This window comes from Mastigoproctus giganteus, chromosome 5, assembly GCF_048544385.1.
Source record: "Mastigoproctus giganteus isolate SK-2022 chromosome 5, ASM4854438v1, whole genome shotgun sequence".
Taxonomy (NCBI): domain Eukaryota; kingdom Metazoa; phylum Arthropoda; class Arachnida; order Uropygi; family Thelyphonidae; genus Mastigoproctus; species Mastigoproctus giganteus.
In genome coordinates this window covers 142,611,039-142,631,892 of record NC_143579.1, presented here as the reverse complement: position 1 = coordinate 142,631,892, position 20,854 = coordinate 142,611,039, and the positions used below count along the sequence as shown (strand labels likewise).

Below are 20,854 nucleotides of genomic sequence, written 5' to 3'. Positions count from 1 at the left end.
CTACTTAGTTTTGTAACAGAATTTAAACCTTCTCTTGCAAAAAAAAAAAAGTAGTCAGAAATACAGTACAGGTAACCCTTGTATAACGTGGTAGTTAGGTTCCTATAAAATCTCACATAGTGCGAAAAAGTGTTATACTGTACTGGACTAAGAATCAATACAAAAATAGGGGTGGGGGGGGTTATGTTCCAAAAGTAACAAAAATAGACCATTTTTTTTTTATAACTATCAGAAACTTAATTTTTATTAAAAATAGTAATATCCAAATCAGTCAGTCCAAATACTGAGTGCCTTTTCCATTTTCTCAATTATTGGTGCTCTGGAACAAGCTGGAAAGATCCTACAGAAACAGCAGTTTTAATTTTCTGTTAATTTTTCTTTATAGTCTGGATTGTTGCTTCATTTAAATTTAAACTTTTTGCAAGGTACGATACCTTTTCCATTTTAAGAAGTTCCAAAATTTGCATCTTTGTTCCTAGAGAAATAAAGTTTCTTTCGAGTGGTGCTTTTTTTACTTTCCTTAGGCATAATTTAGGGCTGGAATTTAATTCACAACAAAGAAATTATTCCAATACGGTTGTTAAGAACAAAGTTTAGTAATACATACCTGGAAAAGTTTATAAACGATCAAATAAAAACCAAAATAACGTTACAAAAAACTTAAAAGTCACGAACTGCAAGCTTCGAAGTCACAAATTTTTATGGTCTCAAACAAGCACAAGTTCAATAGCACAGAACCTAATCCAGGGATTTCCCAATAATTTTTTTTTTGCCTAATGACTAGCGAGGCAACAGTGGGGATTCACAAAAAGAATGGAAATGTTGAAAAATTACATCCAATATAACATTAGGGTGACCCCTGCACAAAATCTCAAAAATACCATGTTATGCGAGGTTTGCTGCAATTCTCTAACTGTGTTAGAACAAAACCATATTATACAAGTGCCATGTTGTGTGAGGGTTGCCGCAATTTATCAATCATGTTAGAGCGAAATTGTGTTGTAGAAGTACCGTATTATATTGGAGTTACCTGTATATTCAAACTAACAGTAAAGAACAAAACAAGAACAATGTATTGCATTTGGTAAATGTTAAAATTTTGACAAAGTGACTGCATAGGTGCTTATATTTATAAATGTCAACGAATTTACAGTCTCAGAATAAAAATAAAAACATTTTGGAGAAGTAAGATCATAAGTGAAAAGAGTCTTCTAGTTCTTATTTGTTGGACAGAAACATAAAACTTTAAGTATTGAGGGTTAGATAGAGTCTCTGTGCATTGTTTTCTAGCTCTGGACAGAGCTAGTCTTAAAGTCATGTAAGGTTTTAGAATTCATATACAGTCCATTCCAGTTATCTGGGACACATCGGGACTAGTGCATTTTGGCCCAATCAAGTGGCTACCCCAATTATCAGAAGTTTCACGTAAATAGTTAAAAATACAATGTACTCCCCCGCCCCTTTACAATTGGTTCACTGTACAATCAAATCACGTTACGACGAACTCAACATAATAAAGTACCGTTCACTATATGATGTGCAGTTTGTTTGTTTGTTTGTTATTTGGTTTTTAGGAGCATTAGCAACTAAGGCCATATTGCTCCGGGATATGCGGTGGTCATTCCCTGACCTTTCCGCATCCTCCATATTTGGTGGTGACGGGTTCGAACCTGGGACTAATCAAGAAGCATGTGCTATGCACTGCTGCTCCTTCCCACCTGGCTACAGAGGCGCCTAAATGATGTGCAGTAAGCGCCAGTCAATGTGATCATGTTTGTGAATTGAATTTTAATTCTACTAAACAGCGATTCTTATTAGCAAAAATAGGAGGAATATTATCCACAGGCTATAAAAGCAAAGATATATTAAGTACAAATTTACCCTTTATTACCTTACGAATTAAAAAATTAAATGATATGTGAAAATCGGAAGAATATACATGATAATCAGAATAATTAATACGTACTGTAATATGTACATACGAAATAGTTGACATTTCTGTTCACTGACATTTGTGGGCGGGGGCTAAAATTTAAAATAAACAGTAAAAAGATAGGCAATCAATAACAAAGATCACGGCACACACAAATTGCAAGTAACATGATACGCGCAAGTGAGAACGGAGTGACGAGTTACAAAGCTTTAAAAATAGAAATGAAGAGAAGATCTGAATATTAATTTTTTTATATGATTGAAGATTTCATGGAAGTGTAAACACATTTCACCATAATAACCCACAGAATTCCAGCTGTCAGTATTATCGCAAATTTTTTTCAGCCTCGAATGTACTTGTTAACAGGAGAGATTGCTTCTACAGGGATGGGATCCACCACTTAAATAGAAAGGGTGCAAGAATATTTGCTGATGCTATCGAGGCAGTGTTAGGTGGGTCGGAAAACTGCTAGCTTGGGGGGGGGGAGACAAAGACTAATGGATTAACAGTAGCCACTGGCAGAGGTGAAAGAGATTCTTGCACTGCTTCTATTGGAATGAGCAGAAGCCTGAAAAACAAGATGCAGGATATTTCAGAGACTGCTGAAAGTCATTGCGGTACAAGTAAACACATGGTTTGTGTTAGGGTAGCTAAGAATAGAAACAGGTGCATGTACACTTGCGTGTACACCAATGCTAGGAGTTTAGTAAATAAATTTGATGAATTTGAGGTATCCTCAAAACATCAAAGGCAGATATTGTTGGGATATCAGAGACGTGGTATCACACAGATATAAGGAATGCATAACTGGAATTTGGGGAGTACAATGTGTATAGAAAGGATAGACAGGACAGGAGGGGAGGAGGGGTTATGCTATTAGTTAAGAAACACAAAATCGAAGGAAGTGAAGCCAGTCGACATCGATGGACAGGGCAGTGTCGAGTCAGTTTGGTGTGACATAAGCATAGGTAAATCAAAATTGAGAGTAGGAGTGTGCTATAGGCCTAATGACTCTGATGAGTATAGTAAGATACTGTACAGGGAAATAGAATGGGCCAGTAAATCAGAGAGTCTTATAATGGGGGATTTTAATTTCCCATATATTGACTGGAATTTGTGGGTTGGTCACTCACACACTAGCAAGGCTTTTGTGGATTTATTGGATGACTGTTTTCTACACCAGCATGTTCGGGAGCCAACTAGAGGGAGTAATACTCTTGATCTGATTATTGGTAGTGATTCTTCATGCATTAGGAATCTGCAGATAAAGGAACCACTGGGTGGCAGTGATCACAGTGTGCTGAAGTGGGATTTACTCAAGGAGGTAACTACCATCAGAGGTAAAGGGAAGGGTTTTTGCTTTCGTAAAGGCGACTATGATGGTCTGAGACAGTATTTAAATTCTATACAGTGGGACCAACTGATGATGTTACCAACAGCAAATTCAAAATGGGAAGCATTCAAGGAACTAATCTTGGAAGCTACCAGGCTTTACATACCAACCAAGAAATATTGTTCAAGGTTCAGGCCTAAATGGTTGTCAGATGAACTAATGAGACATATGGCAGAGAAGAAAAATGCATGGGATACATACAAATTAATGGGTGACATGGAAGCCTATGATAGATATAAGTTGGTCTGTAACCAAGTCACAAAGGAGATTAGGCAGGCAAAGGCAGATTATGAGAAATCCTTGGCAAAGGATGCAAAGAAAAACAGAAAAGAGTTCTTTACCTATTTAAACTCAAGAAGGAAAGGGATGAATCAGATTGGTCCACTGGATGTTGATGGTTCAACAGTTGAGGATCCAGCTCAGGTGGTTAACAATCTAAATGAGTATTTTGCATCTACATTCACACATGAGGAGTTATTCAGGAAGGGGAATGTCGTAGGTGAAGTAAACATTGGCAGTGAGCTAGATGATTTTCTAATAACTGAGAGGAAAGTGGAGGAGAAATTGTTGAGGATAAACATAAAAAAGGCACCCGGGGTGGATGGGATCTATCCAGTTATATTAAAGGAGGCAGCAAAGGAAGTAAGCAAACCCCTAGCCATAATTATGAGAGCTTCTTTGGACTCAGGGGAGGTACCCATAGACTGGAGATGTGCAAATGTAACCCCAATTCACAAAGGAGGATCAAAGGCTGACACAAGTAATTATAGACCTGTTAGTTTAACTTCGGTTCCAGGAAAATTAATGAAGGCACTGGTTAAAGAAGCACTGCAGGATCATCTGGACAAGAATTCAGTTATAGCTCAGACACAGCATAGTTTTGTTAAGGGCAGGTCTTGTCTGACCAATTTGATTGGATACTATGATGTAGTCACAAAAGAACTGGATGCAGGGAATAACTTTGATATTATATATTTGGATCTTAGAAAGGCTTTTGATACTGTTGCACATGGAAGACTGCTGCACAAATTGGGGAGAAGTGTGGCATTGGATGCAAATTGCTGCTATGGATAAAGGGATGGTTGAGTGGCAGAAGACAGAGAGTGGTAATCAATGGACACTGCTCAACGTGGACTAATGTTATTAGTGGAGTTCCTCAGGGTTCAGTGTTGGGTCCATTGTGTTTTCTGTATTTATAAATGATATTGATGATGATGTATCAGGCTTAATGTCCAAGTTTGCAGACGATACAAAGGTTGGCAGGGTTGTTAAGGACACTACTGATACTATGTTGCTGCAACAGGATCTGGAAAGGTTGAGCAGATGGGCTGAGAGGTGGCAAATGAAGTTTAACATTGACAAATGTAAAGTACTACATATGGGAAACAGTAACCCCAGATCAACGTATCAACTCTGTGGTACTACACTGACAGTGGTAGAGAATGAAAAGGATCTGTGGGTAATTGTGCAGGCAGATATGAAGTTCTCTGAGCAGTGCAGATGAGCTGCAAGAGTAGCTCATGGTGTCTTGTCAATGATATACAGGAATTTTTCTAGCAGGGACAGGGATGTGATTATTCCCTTGTATAAGGCATTGGTCAGGCCACACCTTGAGTACTGTATACAGGTCTGGAGGCCTCATTTCAAGAAGGATGTAGAGCTGCTGGAACGAGTACAGAGAAGGGCAACAAGATTAGTGAATGGAACAAAGGGTTGCTCTTACGAAGAAAGGCTTAAGTTTTGCAAATTACAGAGCCTGGAGACTAGGCATCGGCGAGTTGATCTGATAGAGGTGTATAAGGCTTTGAATGGCTTGAGCATGCTCAATGCCGATGGGATTCTTCCTCTTGCTCAGAATAATCACCCGAGAGGGCATAAATTCAAATTGAGGAGGGACGGATGTCGGATAGATGTGCGGAAATTTGCCTTTAGCCAGTGGGCAGTTGGTTTGTGGAATAGACTCCCATCGCTTGTTGTTGAAGTTGATAGCCTAAACAAATTTAAGGCTCAGCTGGACAGGTATTTCGAACGAACGGAGGGGTGAAATGGGAGTAGTGGTTGTTTTTTTTTTTTTTTTTTTTTTGGCTGATGCTGAATAAGCTTGCTTTCTTGCATCATATGCCTCTACTAATGCTAATGCTAATTCAGTAAGATCGAGTTTACTGTCCATTTATGATACAGAAAAAATAACAGAAAAGCCCAATAAACAGATGACTGCTAATTGTTTTTATTGTTTTAGGGTTGTGACCTCCAGAATTTCGACCGAACCACGTGGTACCATTGGAGACAATCGTAGGGTAATCTCCAGTGCTGTGGTCTCCTACCCCGATTAAACGGCATGCTGTCCCAATTAAGCGAAGTAAACCCTGGCTATTTTCTCGATTGGTTCATGTTTTTTAAGATTTGCTCCAAATAAACGGCTGCCCCGATAACCGGAATCCTCTGTATATATATATTTTGTTCAATTTCATAATTTACTTAATTTTATTTTAAACTATCTGTAAGGAATAAGGTGTGAACAGGATATGACTAACAGACTAGTAATATAGTACTGGCCATAGTCTGGATAGCCTATGATTAAAGGTGAAAGGTAACAAAAGTAAGAAATTTTAAATAGAAGTTAATAAAGTGAAAATTGAAATTAGAAAGGTGAAAACAACATTGTTCCACTTGGTCATCAGTCTGCTACTTCATCAAGGGTTTTGAGCAGACTGATAGCCAATTTAAAAGAATTGTCTCATACATACCCGTTTCTGTCATCCCTATACTAATTTTGTCAGAGTTAAATACTTAGGTTATATTCTGGTAAATAATTATGAATGGCAATTATGAATTGGATATAATATAAGTTTAATTTAGCTAACACTATCTGATTCAGTAAACTGGGATAGGAGACTCAAAGCCCAATGGGTATGTATCAGTTAAAATTAATATAGGGTATTATCTCCTGCATGTCTTGTGAAAAGGCAGTCTAATTCCCACTTTCGGGTAGTTTTATGTGTGCTGACATTGAATTAAGTGTGCAGCTGCACCCTTCATGATCTATGGCATGATAGTCAATTGCCTGGGGCAATAATCCCTATGCCTTTACTATAGCTCTAATTGCCGGAGAATGTAAATTTATATTTTAATGATATAACAGGTATAGTCTGTGAAGGCAGAACAAACCTATATGAACTCACATTACTTAGATCTTATATGAGAAGCATGTTAAAATAATAAAAAAATCAAACGTGTATGAAAAAAAAAAAAAAAATTATCCTCTGCACACGAGGGCCGATATAGCTTTTCAAAGGCATAACGAACTCATGTACGCACAGGGGTTAACTGTTTACATATGTACAGCCTCCTTCACGGTGAATTTTCACCCTGTGGTACCTCGATTTATGCTATGTTGGTGATCTACTACAGAAAATTGTATGGTTAATATAATTGTGTTATGTATGTGCTGGTGGGGCTAATCTATGTACTAATCGTGTAAGGGATTTAAGGTATATTGTAGGATTCCAATGTCTGAGGAAATATTTATTGAATTGTCTTTTGTTAGGGGAGTAAAATTTGGACATCCGGGTTACAGTGTGATCAGCCAACGAGCCTTGTCTCAGCGAAATAAGTCTGTGGATCAAATTTGGGTTGTATATTGTCTATAAACTTTTAAAATAGGTCTGATTATAGGTTTACCTGGTAAAGTACAGATAGACCCTTTGTGTCTCAGTGTAATAATGGGTCTTAATAATCCTTACGATGCAATTGCAAACCTGTTTCTAAATGAGTATGGGTAATTTTTTTCAATGACTCTATTAGGGCTGACATTGGGGTGGTGTAGGGCAAGGTTCACCTGTATGGCAGCTTTAATATGATGCCTGTTGTAACTGGCCGGTATATTATTCTTTGTGAGTATATCTTTCAGTTTATTAATGCTTCAGTCAGCTTATCTGGATTATTACAAATGTGTAATATTCTGTTAGTCTGGTTTCTAATGGTTTTGCAAAACATATACAGTAAACCCCCGCTATTCGCGGGGGTTACGTTCCTGAGAAATGTCGCGAATACTGAGTTATGGCTCCCATAGTAATAAAGGGGTTCCGTTCCAAAGTAATGTAATATATAAGAAAAACTAGTCTAAAATTTTGTCTGTGTATGTGTTATATGTACCTTCATAATATGACTATGTACATAGACAGTACATAGCGAAATGCAAGCATATGGTATCGAAATGAAAATAAGAAACAATTTAATATTAAATGTAATATTTATTAGAAATTTCAAACAAATCTTTCAAACTAGCACCTTTGTTAGCTAAAAAAACTTATCCCGCCAGTGCTATCACCAGTTTCGCTAAAGTGTTGATAAAGGAGTTTTGCTTTTTCACGAATGATGAGTGAACTTAACGGAATTTTATTTTGAGTTCGTTCTCCTATCTACAGATTTAAAGCCTTTTCCATTTATTCTAATTTAACATCACGAGTTACAGAGCAAATTTTTGAAGCAATTAGCGCGTTTTCACGGATACTACGGCGGATTTTTTCTTCCGATTTTTTGATTGATCCATTGACTCATTGATTTTATAATGTTTTGCCACTGAGGAGACACTTTCACCATTAGAAATTTTGTCTAATAACTCAATTTTATTCGCTAATGTCATCACCTTCTTTGATCTTTTCACATTTCCCTTGTTATTCATAGCCATATTTTTGCACGGGTTAGAAAGAACTTGTCCACAATAAAGTCACTTTCTTCCGTTAACACGCTCGAAAAAGTCTGTTTTACACTGCACAACGGTAGATGTATCACTTTTGTAAGCATATCAATTTATAAATTGATAAATTTATTCAATTTTTATAAGCATATAAATTAAAAGCAAACAATGAAATCTTCCATGACAAGCGCATAACACATACTGAACAAGGATTAGCGAGAAACATACACGCTCGCAATTTTGTCCCCCTCTTCCCCCACCCACTGAGCGCTGTTTTGACCGGGAAAGATAATTTTAGCCACGTCCATGTTTTTTTATGGCGGAAAATATTCACGGCACTTTAAAATTCACATTTTTTAGGTTTCATTTTATATTAAATCGGCGATCGCGAATACGCGAAACCGCGAATACAGATACCGCGAATAGCGGAGATTTACTGTACATACAAACTTTCCCACTGGGACACCAATTTTTGCAAAATTGGTGTCCCAGTGGGAAAGTTTTATAGCTGGGAAGTTAAAATGGTCTCTCTTGTTGTAGTGTCTGATGTAAACTTTGTCATTGAAAATCATGATTTTCTATCAAGATAGAATGCCTGTTGGTTGCTTTCCGGGTTGGTGCATTCTAAGGTCGGGTCTTCACGCTATTGTCTTCATTTCCTTGGCTATACTGTCGAAATTATTGAAATTGACAAATAGGCCATCATCAATGTATCTGTAGAAATAAATTTTGTCTTTGATTTTGTTTTCACAGAAGTGCAAAAATAGAGATTGGCTATGGAGGACGAACTACTGGTCCCCATAGCCACACCCCTAATTTGCACGTAGATACAATTGCCCATAAGTATGTAGCTGTTCTTGATGTTTAGATTAATGAGGTCTATCCAGTATTGTTTATTACAGGTAATAACTTTTTGAAATTCTTCGTAATAGTTTAAAAGTACTTTTTTAAAATTTTCGTGTGAGATACTGGTGAAAAGGTTTTTGAAATTGTATGAGTATAATTTGCTGATATTATTGTTTTTGATATAGTCTATGTACTTCCTATTATTGGTGATAAATTTTGGGTTAGTGAGTTTGTTGGTAATAATATTTAGTTTGGCCTCCATAATATTACTGGATGATTTTATGTAGCTGTTCCTACGAGTGGTGATAAACCTTATTCCAATAGGGACTTTGTGGAATTTAGGAATCCAATATACGAAAGGATATCTAGTGTTATCTATTTTAATTTTGATTTTTTTTGTGCATTGCTACAAGTTTTTTTGGTAATGGGGATGGATTTGATGATCTTATGTGTATCACTGTGGTCCATTTCCTTTTTAAGTGTATCTATGTATAATTTTTTACAAATAATTCTGAAATTGGCTTTGTCAGTACTTGTGATGACGAATTCATTTTGCAGGTCCTTAATTTTATTATTAATTCTTGTTAGGTTGTATTCTATTTCTAATAGAAATAGAATACAACATAGAAGTAGAATACCATCCACACTCCTTTGGAGACAATGACCCACCCAATGGAGCATTCAATGGACCGTGCCTAGGAAAATGTGGGCCAAGCAAGTGGAAAATGACCTGAAGAGCCGACATCTAGACCTTAATCAGGCCAGGACTGACACCATGGATTGTAAAGCATGGAAGAACATCACAGAGCAAGTCCGAAACCCTGCGGCACCAACAGCAGCGTACTGGTTGTGTGGACAACCGCCTCCTCCAGCTGCCAGCTAAGGACCAAAGAAGAAAGAAGAAGAAGATTGTATTGTTTGAAGCAATATTTGTGTTATATAATATCTCTGAATCTCGCCAAGATTAGTTCCTTGGTGGTAATTATCCAGCTTTGAAATGCTTCCACTGGGGAAGCACCTGTATTTGTAGGCTGTTTTGAAGGCAAATTGAAGAAGGTCCATGTTGATGCAGTTGTGAATGTTTTTTAAGTCTGTTTGGGAGTTAGGTCTGAATTTGGTACCTTTGCTAATAATCTCTTGTAGGGTACTGTCCTCAATGATATTAATGTTGCCTGTAATTATGTGTTTGTAATGTGGATCTAAGAAATTTTTATATTTATTACCATGGCAGTAACAGGGTTGATCTGTTGGGTTCATGTTAGCTATAGTGTTTTTGTAGTTACATATAGTCGTCCCAATGGGCTTGTTGTATCTATGTCTGATTTCTATGGTGATGTCTTTTATGTGTAGGTATGATTTAGTTTTATTCATGATTTCTCTGAGATTAACTAGGTCAAATAAATGATTTAGAAATTTAATTATGCAGTATTCTTTTGTTGTACTTGCAGAGTAGCCAATACCAATTCTAAATTTAAAAATATCTTCTATAGTAGAGTCAGTTGTATGTTCTTGATAGTGCATTTTTGGTATATCTTGCTTAAGGCTTTTAGTTTGCTAATTTTCAGGGCAAACAGTGTGTTGTGTATGGTTTATCACATTAATAGGTTTGGTTTGGTTTTTTTTTTTAGGAGCATTAGCAACTAAGGCCATATTGCTCCGGGAATATGTGGTGGTCATTCCCTGACCTTTCCGCATCCACCGTATTTGGTGGCGACGGGCTCGAACCCTAGTCTAATCAAGAAGCGTGTGCTACGTACTGCTGCTCCTTCCCACCTGGCTACGGAGGCACCACACATTAATAGGATCCCTGTCCCATGCTGTCAGAAAATTTTTCAAAATTGTTAAGATCTTGGGCCTATTCCTGTATTGGCTGTTGTATTCTTGCTTAACTTTGAAATTTTTCAATCCGTTAGCGTGAATGGTTTTGGTTAGTTGAAAAATGGTGTATGTACACTGCTTGGGGCTAGTGTAGGTGAAGTTTCTGCCATTCAATCTATTATTCAATCTATAAGGGTAAAGTGATTTATATAGTGTAGAATAAACAGGCCTTCCAATTCTTCCTTTTTGACAGGGTTTTCCATGATAGCAAGGATGGCTAATGATATATTGGTAAAATTATGCTTTTGAAAGTGTCTGAGTTCTATTTCATTGGTGTGTTTGGAGGGTTTTTCACCGTATTTCGTTATTTGTGATCGATGTAGATTTAGCCTTATGTGTAATTCTGTACTAGTTTGTCCTATATATTGGATGCCACATTCTTTACATGTAATGAGGTATATAACGTCTTTTACATGGCAAAATATAGGCGTATTATCAGTGCTTTGTAAGTGCTGGCTGTTCATGTATGGGCACATTTTACATAGTTTACTGTTGCATTTTTTGAATTTAAGTAGACTCTAATGTGTAGCCTATTGATATAGTCTTCGATGTATATAGTATGATTGGTTGGTTTCGTTTTTATTGGCGCATTAGCTACTAAGGCTATAATGCGCCTTATATAGTATGAATCAGAGCTGTAATACTCAATATGTTCTATGTTGATAATAATATTAGTAAAATAATAAGAGGAGTTTACCTCAATATAGTACGTAGAACACTTCCGTATGATACCCTCAAGAAATTAAAACGGAAAAAACGAAAAAAAACCGACAACTTACCGGTACGTTAGAGTAAATTATAAATAATTAAATAATCAATTTAACACCATTCAAATAAATTTAAAACAATTAAAAATCAAATTAACGCAATTAAAAGAATCTAACAAAAATATTCAAAACGATTTTCCTTCCTGAAGCTGACAATGCTTTTCGACCGTATATCGTGATCACAGGAATGAAAATTACCGAATCCGGTTAAACCTGAAACTTAAATAGTGATTATTTGTCTTCGCGCATGCGCATAAAGATCCATGCATCGGAGATCAAATATGGCCGCCAAACATTAACAGAATTCTCATGTAATTTAATTTCAACGGTTTCTGCAATTAATAGTCGGAAATAATTACGTTGAACATTAAGTATTTTGGCCTCGTTAAATAAAACTTTACTTTTTTATTTACTTTGCTCTACTTTGCCATACTACTGGCTTATGTTTTATTTTGTTTTTTTTTGAATTATTGGATATATCTGGGCTTCATGTGTAGGATATGCATTTTGCTGCCTCTAATGATAGCTTAATATTTATTTATTATTTTTTCTTATTTTATGTTATTACATCTTACCTTTTAAGTCATTATTTAAATATATATATATTTTGATCACTACTTTTAGGCCAATGTTCTATATTTGTTAAATTTTTGTTTTGGACAATATTGCGTTTATGCGGCGTTAATGCTATTGTAGGATGAACAATTAAACATTATACATGCTTTGATATATTAGGTCAAGATCCTGATAGATTTTGCTTTGCAGGTGGTGGGGATTTTTTTTTTTGTGGCGTGAAGTATTATCGGTAATTAAGGCCTAACTAACTGGCTAGCGGTAGTTCTACTAGCAGTTGTTGGATCGCCTATGGTTCCATGTTATCTATTATCATGGAATCAAATTAATAAAAGTATAAGGTATAAAATAGGAAGGTGACTTTCTTTCACATGGCCATCTCTCTGCTACAGAAATGGGTAGGCCCATGGCATTCTTTTAGTTTTTTTTTTTTTTTTTTTTTGAATTGGTAGTTGTTGGCGCATCGGCTTCTGTGGCCATATTGTACCTCCCAAGGTTTTTTGCAGTACTTTGATCCAAGCCCGAGGCGGGAATCGAACCCGCGACCTTTGGGTTGCCGGGCAGGTACTTTACCCACTCGGCTAGCCCGGTCGGCTCATTCTTTTAGTATGGCTATCCATCTGCTCAAAGCCCCCGAGGAAGTAGCAGAGAGATGGCCATGTGAAAGAAAGTCACCTTCCTATTTTATATTTAAACTTTATACTTTTATTAACTTGATCCCATGTTAATAGATAACATGGAACCATAGGCAATCCAACAACCACTAGTAGAACTAGTTAGCCAGTTAGTTAGGACTTAATTACCGATAATACTTCCCACAAAAAAAAAAAAAAATACCCACCACCTGCAAAGCAAAATCTATCGGGATCTCGACCTAATATATATATATATATTATTTATTTATTTTGTAAATTTATTTATTTACTTTTTGAGATTGATGAAGAGTTAAAAGAATAGTTCACAATATATAGTCTTACTCCTCCAAAATTTATTCTAAATCTGTACCTTTGCTGTCATTTATCAGCAGAAGTGTATTGTCCTCACACCTTACCAATGTGTAATTGCATAACAACATTCCCTTCAATGCCTAGAACAGAAACTAAAAAAAATCAGAAAGTAAGATCTCCAATATTTTGTTTTCCAAAGTTTTTAAGATACAGAAAAGAAACTGTGTGGTTTTAATACGAAATAACTCAGTCAGTAATGTGCTCTAACAAGTAATGTGCTCTACTGATAATTGGCAATAATTTCTTAAAATATTTTTTAAGAATAATTTAATCCCTACAAACAACACAACCAAGTTAACCATCTCCCTCTCTTTTGCACTGTCAATCATTGCACCTATTCACATCCACTTACAAAAGTTGAAGTAGAAGTGAGCAATATAACATCACATTTGTTTGCAAAGGCTTTAGAGGGAAAAAACTTTCTAGTTCTCAATATTATATATTTCTTCAGATTTTCTGAGGAAGCATATCATCCAATTGGCATTACAGACAATCTCCCCAAGTTGATTGCAGCAATAATTTTTGACCAACTTAGTGAATTAGTGAGGGTAGACTACTTTAGCTGCTGCAAGCCGATAAGTTTTCATTGAAATGTTATTGTATTTTTGATTAGTTAGATATTAATTTGTTTTAAAAATAGATTAAATAGGGTTAGTGGCATTTGTTAGCTTATTTTTTATATTCAGCTAGTGATTTTTCACATTACAACTCATTACTTCTACCACTATCGTAGCGGTGTTTTTGGCGGGAATATTGTAGTGTAACCAGTAGCTCAGAAGAATAGTAAGGTTTAAATTGTAATAAATAAGTATTTTGAAGGGTTTAATCACCTTTTGGGCATATATCAGTTGTATTTCTTGATTAGTTAATGTATTAATTTGTGTTTTTCAAATATATTAAATAGGCTTAGTACGGTTCATTAGCGTATTTTTTTAAATTTAGCTAGTGACTTTGTAAGTCACAAATCGCAACTCTTACCGCTATTGTATTGGTTGGAATATCATAGCATAATCAGTAGCATTAGAAGAATAGTGGGGTTTTAATTGTAATAAATAAGTATTTTGAAGGTTTTAATCACTTTTTGGGCATATATCTTTTGTATTTAGCTAAGGATATAACTAATTTAGCATTGTGATCATTACGATATAGCATAACTTGATAATGTAACAGACTTCATTATCATTATGTGGAACAGACTTCCATCCCTTGTCGTGGAAGTTGATAGCCTAAATAAGTTTAAGGCTCAGCTGGACAGGTATTTCGAACGAACAGAGGTGTGAAGTGGAAGTGGTTTTTTTTTTTTTTTTTTTTGGCTGATGCTGCATAAGCTTGCTTTCTTGCATTAAATGCCTCTACTAATGCTAATGCTATATCTTGAATTTGATAGCTAAAGTATAACATAAAATTATATAGTGGAATGCGTATTACTGCATTAGCTTAGTATGGTATTGCATAGTACAGTAAATTAAATCAATTAAATTTATTAACCTTATTAATTAAATCATATTTAAAGGAAATCATGCCCCAGACTAGAGCAGCAAATCAATGTGCACAAAGAAACAGGAGTGCTGTGGCTAGGGAGAGAACCAAAGGGAGTGATTCTCCAACGCATCACAGCCTAAAGAAATGTGCAACTTGTGAAATGTTTGTAGACCTTTCTGGAATGGGACATGATGTTGCCAAGGAGGATGTCTGTGTGTGTGCTTGATGTAAACAGTGTGAAGAAGTTAGGCACCTACTCAGCATTGTTATGGACCTTTATAAGAGCTCGAAGGGCAGGGTAGATGCCCTCAAAGGACTTAAATTGGAGGGGGCCCCATCAAGCTCTCAGTTACCCACATCAATGCCAGAGCTTGCACTTGATCATCAGGCAACACAGCGGCAACCTTCAGGACAGAATCTGCTGGTCCCACAGGGGCTAATTACTGTCGGTGGTTCTATTGTCAGGGAGATGGGAAATATATTATGCAAAAAGGATAGGTGGAATAGGACCAGGATATGTATGCCAGGGGAAAAAGTTGTTGATGTTGTAGAGCATATATCATCTTTTAAGAACGCAAAGGGTTATATTGTTTTACACGTTGGCATTAATGACAATTAAAAGTAGGAGATCTGTGGACTTGCTTAACAAGTACAGGTCAATGTTGAAAAAAAAAAGTCACGAGTTAGGGTTAAATTTGAGTGTCTGCAATTCTGCCCAGACATGATAGGAGGGAGTATATGATGAGAACCTTGTCAATAAATTTGGCCCTGGATTGTGCAAGGCTCATGTAGCATAATTATTGTCAGCCTGGTCTGTGCTTGTTAACAGGAGAGATTGTTTCTACAGGGCTGGGACACACTTAAATAGAAAGGCTGCAAGAATATTTGCTGATGCTATCGAGTTAGTGTTAGGTGTGTCGGAAAACTGCTAGCTTGGGGGGATTTACAGACTAATAGAATAATGGTACCTACAGGCAGAAGTGAAAGTGATTCTTGCACTGCTTCTATTGAAATAAACAGCAACCTTCAAAACGAGGTACTGGGGATTTAAAGGGCTGTTGGGAGTTATCACGAAACAAGTAAATACATGGGTTGTGTTAGGGTAACTAAGAGTAAGAATAGTTGTATGTATACTTCCATGAACACCAATGCTAGGAGTATAGTAAATAAATTTGATGAATTTGAAGTACTGGTCAAGACATCAAAAGCTGATATTGTTTACATATCAGAGACATGGTGCCACACACAGATACATAAGACAGCAGAATTGGAATTTGGGGAGTACAATGTGTACAGAGAGGATAGACAGCACAGGAAGGGAGGAGAGATTATGCTGTCAGTTAATAAACACAAAATCTATGGAAGAAAACTAATGCACCCATTAGGATTAGCATTAGTTGATGCACATGATGCAAGAAAGCAAGTTTAGAGAGCATAAGCCAAAAAAAAAAAAAAAAAACCCCTTCCCATTTCACACATCCGGTCACTCCAAATGTTTGTCTAGTTCGGCCTTAAATTTATTTAAGCTATCAACTACCAGCTGGCTAAAGGCAAACTTCCACACCTTCAATTCTACAAGTGTCTTTCCTCAATTTGAATCTATGCCCCTCAGGTTCTTAATCTGAGCAAGCAGAAGTATTCCATCAGCATTGAGCCTGCTCAAACCATTTAAGGCCTTGTACACCCAATCGGAATCACCTCCCAGGTGCCAAGTCTCCAGATGCTGCAAACTTCCAGAATTTAAGCCTCTCTTGGTAGGAGAACCGATTTTTTTCTCTCACCAGTCTTGTTGCCCTTCTGTGTACTTGTTCTAACAACTCTACATCCGTCCAAATATAAGGCCTGCAGACCTGTATGCAGTACTCAAGGCCTGACCATTGCTTTATACAAAGGTATAATCACCTTCTTGTCTCTGATAGCAAAATTCCTGTATATCATTGACAAAATTCGATGACCTGCTCTAGCAGCCCATCTGCAGTACTTTGCATTTGTCAATATTAAACTTCAGTTGCCTCTTCTCAGCCCATCTGCCTAACTTTTGTAGATCCTGTTGCAGTAGCATTACTGTCTTTACTATCATTAACAACCCTGCCAACCTTTGTATCATCTGCAAACTTAGACATTAAACCTGATATACCTTCATCGATATCATTAATAAATACACAAAACCCTGGGGAATCCCATTAATAACATTATTCCATGTAGAGCAGTGTCCATTTATTACTACTCTCTGCAGTCTCCCACTCAAAACAACAATGGGCGCAACACCAAACCCAGAGGAATACCACTAATAATATTAGTCCACGTAGAGCAGTATCCATTGATTACCACTCTGTCTTCTCCCACTAAACCATCCCCTCTTCCATTGCAGCAACTTGCCCTTAATTCCATACTGCTCCAATTTTTACGGCAGTCTTCCATGTGAAATGTATTAAAAGCTTTCCTGATATCAAAATATATTGATATCAAAATTATTTTTTGGATCCTGTTCTTTTGTGACCACATCATAGTATCCAATCAAATTGGTCAGTTTGGTGTTGAAAAATAGAGCAAGCTAGAAAATCAGAATATCTTCTGATGTGGAATTTTAACTTTCTAGAAATTGACTGGAACTTGTGGGTTAGTCACTTGCAAACTAGCAAGAATTTTGTGGATTTATTGGATGACTGTTTTCAACAGCAACATGTTCGAGAGGCAACCAAAGGGAGTAATACTCTTTATCTGATTATCAGCAGTGATTCTTCATGTGTTAAGAATCGGGAGATAAAGGAACCACTAGGTGGCACTGATCACACTGTGCTGATATGGGATTTACTTAAAGATGTAACTACCATCAGGGGTAAGGGGAAGGATTTTTGCTTTTGTAAAGATGACTACAGTGGTCTCAGAGAGTTTTTAAATTCTATACAATGGGATGAACTGATGGTATTACCAACAGTGAATTCTAAATGGGAAGCCTTCAGGGACTTAATCTTGCAAGGTTCTAGACTTTTTATACCAATTAAGAAATACTGTTCAAGATGAATTAATGTGACTCGTGGAAGAAGAAAATGCATGGGATGCATATAAATTATCAGGTGCCTATGACAGATATAAGCTGTTCTGTAATCAAGTGACAAAGGAGGTTAGGCAGGTGAAGGCAGATTACGAGAAATCTTTGGCAAAGGATGCAAAGAAAAGCAGCAAAGAGTTCTTTACTTATGTAAACTCTAGAAAGAAAGGGATGAATCAGATTGGTCCACTTAACATAGATGGTTTGACTACTGATGACCATGCTCAGGCAGCTGATAAACTGAATGAGTATTTTGCATATACATTCACACATGAGGAGTTATTGAAGGAGGAAAATGCCAGAAGTTTATCAACCTCTAACAGTGAGCTAAGTGATTCTGTAATAATTGAGAGCAAAGTGGAGGAGAAATTGTTAAAGTTAAACATAAGAAAGTTACTTCGGGTGGATGGGATCTATCCAGTTATATTAAAGGAAGTAAGCAAACACTTAGCCATAATGATGAAACATTTTTGAACTCAGGGGAGGTCGCCATGGACTGGAGATGTGCAAAATGTTCCCAATTTACAAAGGGGGATTAAAGGGTGACACAGGTAATTACTGACGAGTTAGTCTAACATCTGTTCCAAGCAAAATAATGAAGTCACTGGTTAAGGAAGCAATGCAGGATCATCTAGATAAGGCTGCAGTTATTGTTCAGGCATAGAATGTTCAGACCTGTTATTCTAACTTCTGTTACAGGGAAAATAATGGAGTCACTGCTTAAGGAAGTGATGCAGGATCATCTAGAAAAGACTGCAGTTATAGTTCAGACTCAGAAAGTTATAGTCCAAAGTTATCAACTGCGTGGTGCTACACTCAGGGTAGGGCAGAATGAAAAGGATCTGGGGATAATTGTGCAGTCAGATGTGAAGTTTTCTGAGCATTGCACAAAGGCTGAAAGAATAGCTCATGGTGTCTTGTCAATGATATACAGGAATTTTGCTACCAGAGATAAGGAGATGTGTCCCCTTATATAAGGCAATGGTCAGGCCACATCTCGAGTACTGTATACAGGTCTGGAGGCTTCATTTTAGGAAAGGTGTTCAGGCCACATCTCGAGTACTGTATACAGGTCTGGAGGCTTCATTTTAGGAAAGGTGTAGAGCTCCTGGAAAGAGTACAGAGAAGGGCAACCAGATTGGTGAGTGGAACAAAGGGTTGGTGTTACCAAGAAAGGCTTAAGTTCTGCAAACTGAAGTTTCTGGAGAGTAGGCACCTGTGAGGTGATCTAATTGAGGTGTACAAGGCCTTGAATGGATTGAGCAAACTCAATGCTAATGAGATCTTCCTCTTGCTCAGATTACTCACTTGAGGAAGAATAAATTCAAATTGAGGAAAGACAATTGTAGAATAGATGTGCGAGAATTTTCTTTTAACCAGCGGGTGGTTGATAGTAGGAACAAACTTCCATCTGTTGTAGTGAAGGTCAACAACTTAAATAAGTACAGGCAGAACTACACAAACACTTGGAGTGAATGGATGGGTGAAATGGGAAGAGTGTTTTTTTTTTTGGCTGATGTTATATAAGCTTGTTTTCTTGCATCATATGCCCTACTAATGCTAATTTTTAAGAATAATTTTATACTTAATCAAGTTATGGCTTCATTTGAAGTAATTCAACAGTAATAAATTCCTAACCTTTGATTTTCTATAGAAAAGTGCCTTAGATTGAAATTTGCAATTAGTGGTTACACAGGAGAAGTCAAAATGAATATTTTTACCTCTCCAAGTTATGTGGCTCTGTGCCTTTTATATCTTCTCAATAAAGTTACACAACCTATTATGCAATCATTTATCAACTATTCATTTTGGTGGGAAAACTTCCTTTACTTTCTCTCCAGGAAGGAGAATGCTTCAGAGAAATCCAGCTAGAAACTGATGTCATTTTCTTTATATAGCATTTCTTTCTGCCTTTTACAATTATACAATGATTCTATTTAATAATGCATTCTGCTTCAGCAAGCAATGATTCCTTGCCTAAAACTCAGAAACCCTTTTTATGAAAAGAGTGCACATGTCTATGCAACTGGCCATTTCTAATACATCGGAAAGGAAGTCAGTTTGATCAATTTCCCCTGTGAATGACACTATAGGTGTGAGGATAGATTTCTTGAGCTCCTGCAAACAGATAAGTTTACTTAGAAATTTTATTGTATTTTTGATTAATTAATTTGTATTTTACAAATAGATTAAATAGGCTTAAATTTAACCCCAGGGTCCCGAGTTGGATATCATCATTTCTTCTCTTTCTTAGAAGTGGAAAGATTCCTTTCTACTTCTGACTCTCTCTCTCTCTCTCTCTCAGGGTAACTCGGGAATTATTATTATTTTTTTGGCTGGTGCAGCATAAGCCTCAGGCTTCCTTACACCTTATGGCTGATAATAATAATAGCAATCATTAGCTTATTTTTTAAATTTTGCTAGTAATTTTGTAAGTTATGGCTTGCTACTCATACAGCTATTGTATCAGGGTTTTGGCGTGAATCTCGAAGCACGTAACCAGTTGTGCAGAAGGACAGCAGAGTTTTAATTGTAATAAAAAAAATAGTTTGAAGGTTTTAATCACTTTTTGGTCATATATCTTTTGTATTTAGCCAAGGTTATAATAATTTAACATTGTGATCATTACGGTATAGCGTAACTCGATAGCATAAGGTATAATGTAAAATGTAGATAGCTTAATATGTATCATTGCATTAGCTAAGTAGAGTATTGTACAGTCAAGTATAGTATAGTCAATTAGATTTATTAACCTTATTAATTTTCATTGTTAATTAATTAATTGCATTTAAACGCCCCAGACTAGAGCAGCAAAGAAACATGCACAAAGTAGTGTGAGTGCCACGGCTTGGGGAAAGAACTGAAGGGGGCAATTCTCCAATGCATTACAGTGTAAAAAAATGTGCAACTTGTGATTTGTTTGTTATTTGGTTTTTAGGAGCATTAGCAACTAAGGCCATATTGCTCTGGGGATATGCGGTGGTCATTCCCTGACCTTTCCGCATCCTCCGTATTTGGTGGTCACAGGTTCGAACCCCGGTCTAATCAAGAAGCATGTGCTATGCAGCACTGCAGGAGCATTAGCAACTAAGGCCATATCACTCTGGCAACCTGTGACAGATCCACAAACACTCAGTGACTCTATTCTAAGGGAGACAGAGAAATATATTATGCAAAAAAGGATAGGTGGAATAGCAACAGGGTATGCCTGTAAAGGGAAAGGT

General features: G+C 36.7%; 1 protein-coding gene across 1 annotated transcript in view; it reads right to left on the bottom strand.

Annotated features, from left to right (window-relative positions):
• The window catches only part of LOC150085740 (NFX1-type zinc finger-containing protein 1-like), a 210,176-nt gene that overhangs the window by 10,573 nt on the left and 178,749 nt on the right, over positions 1–20,854 (bottom strand). The window lies entirely within an intron of this gene.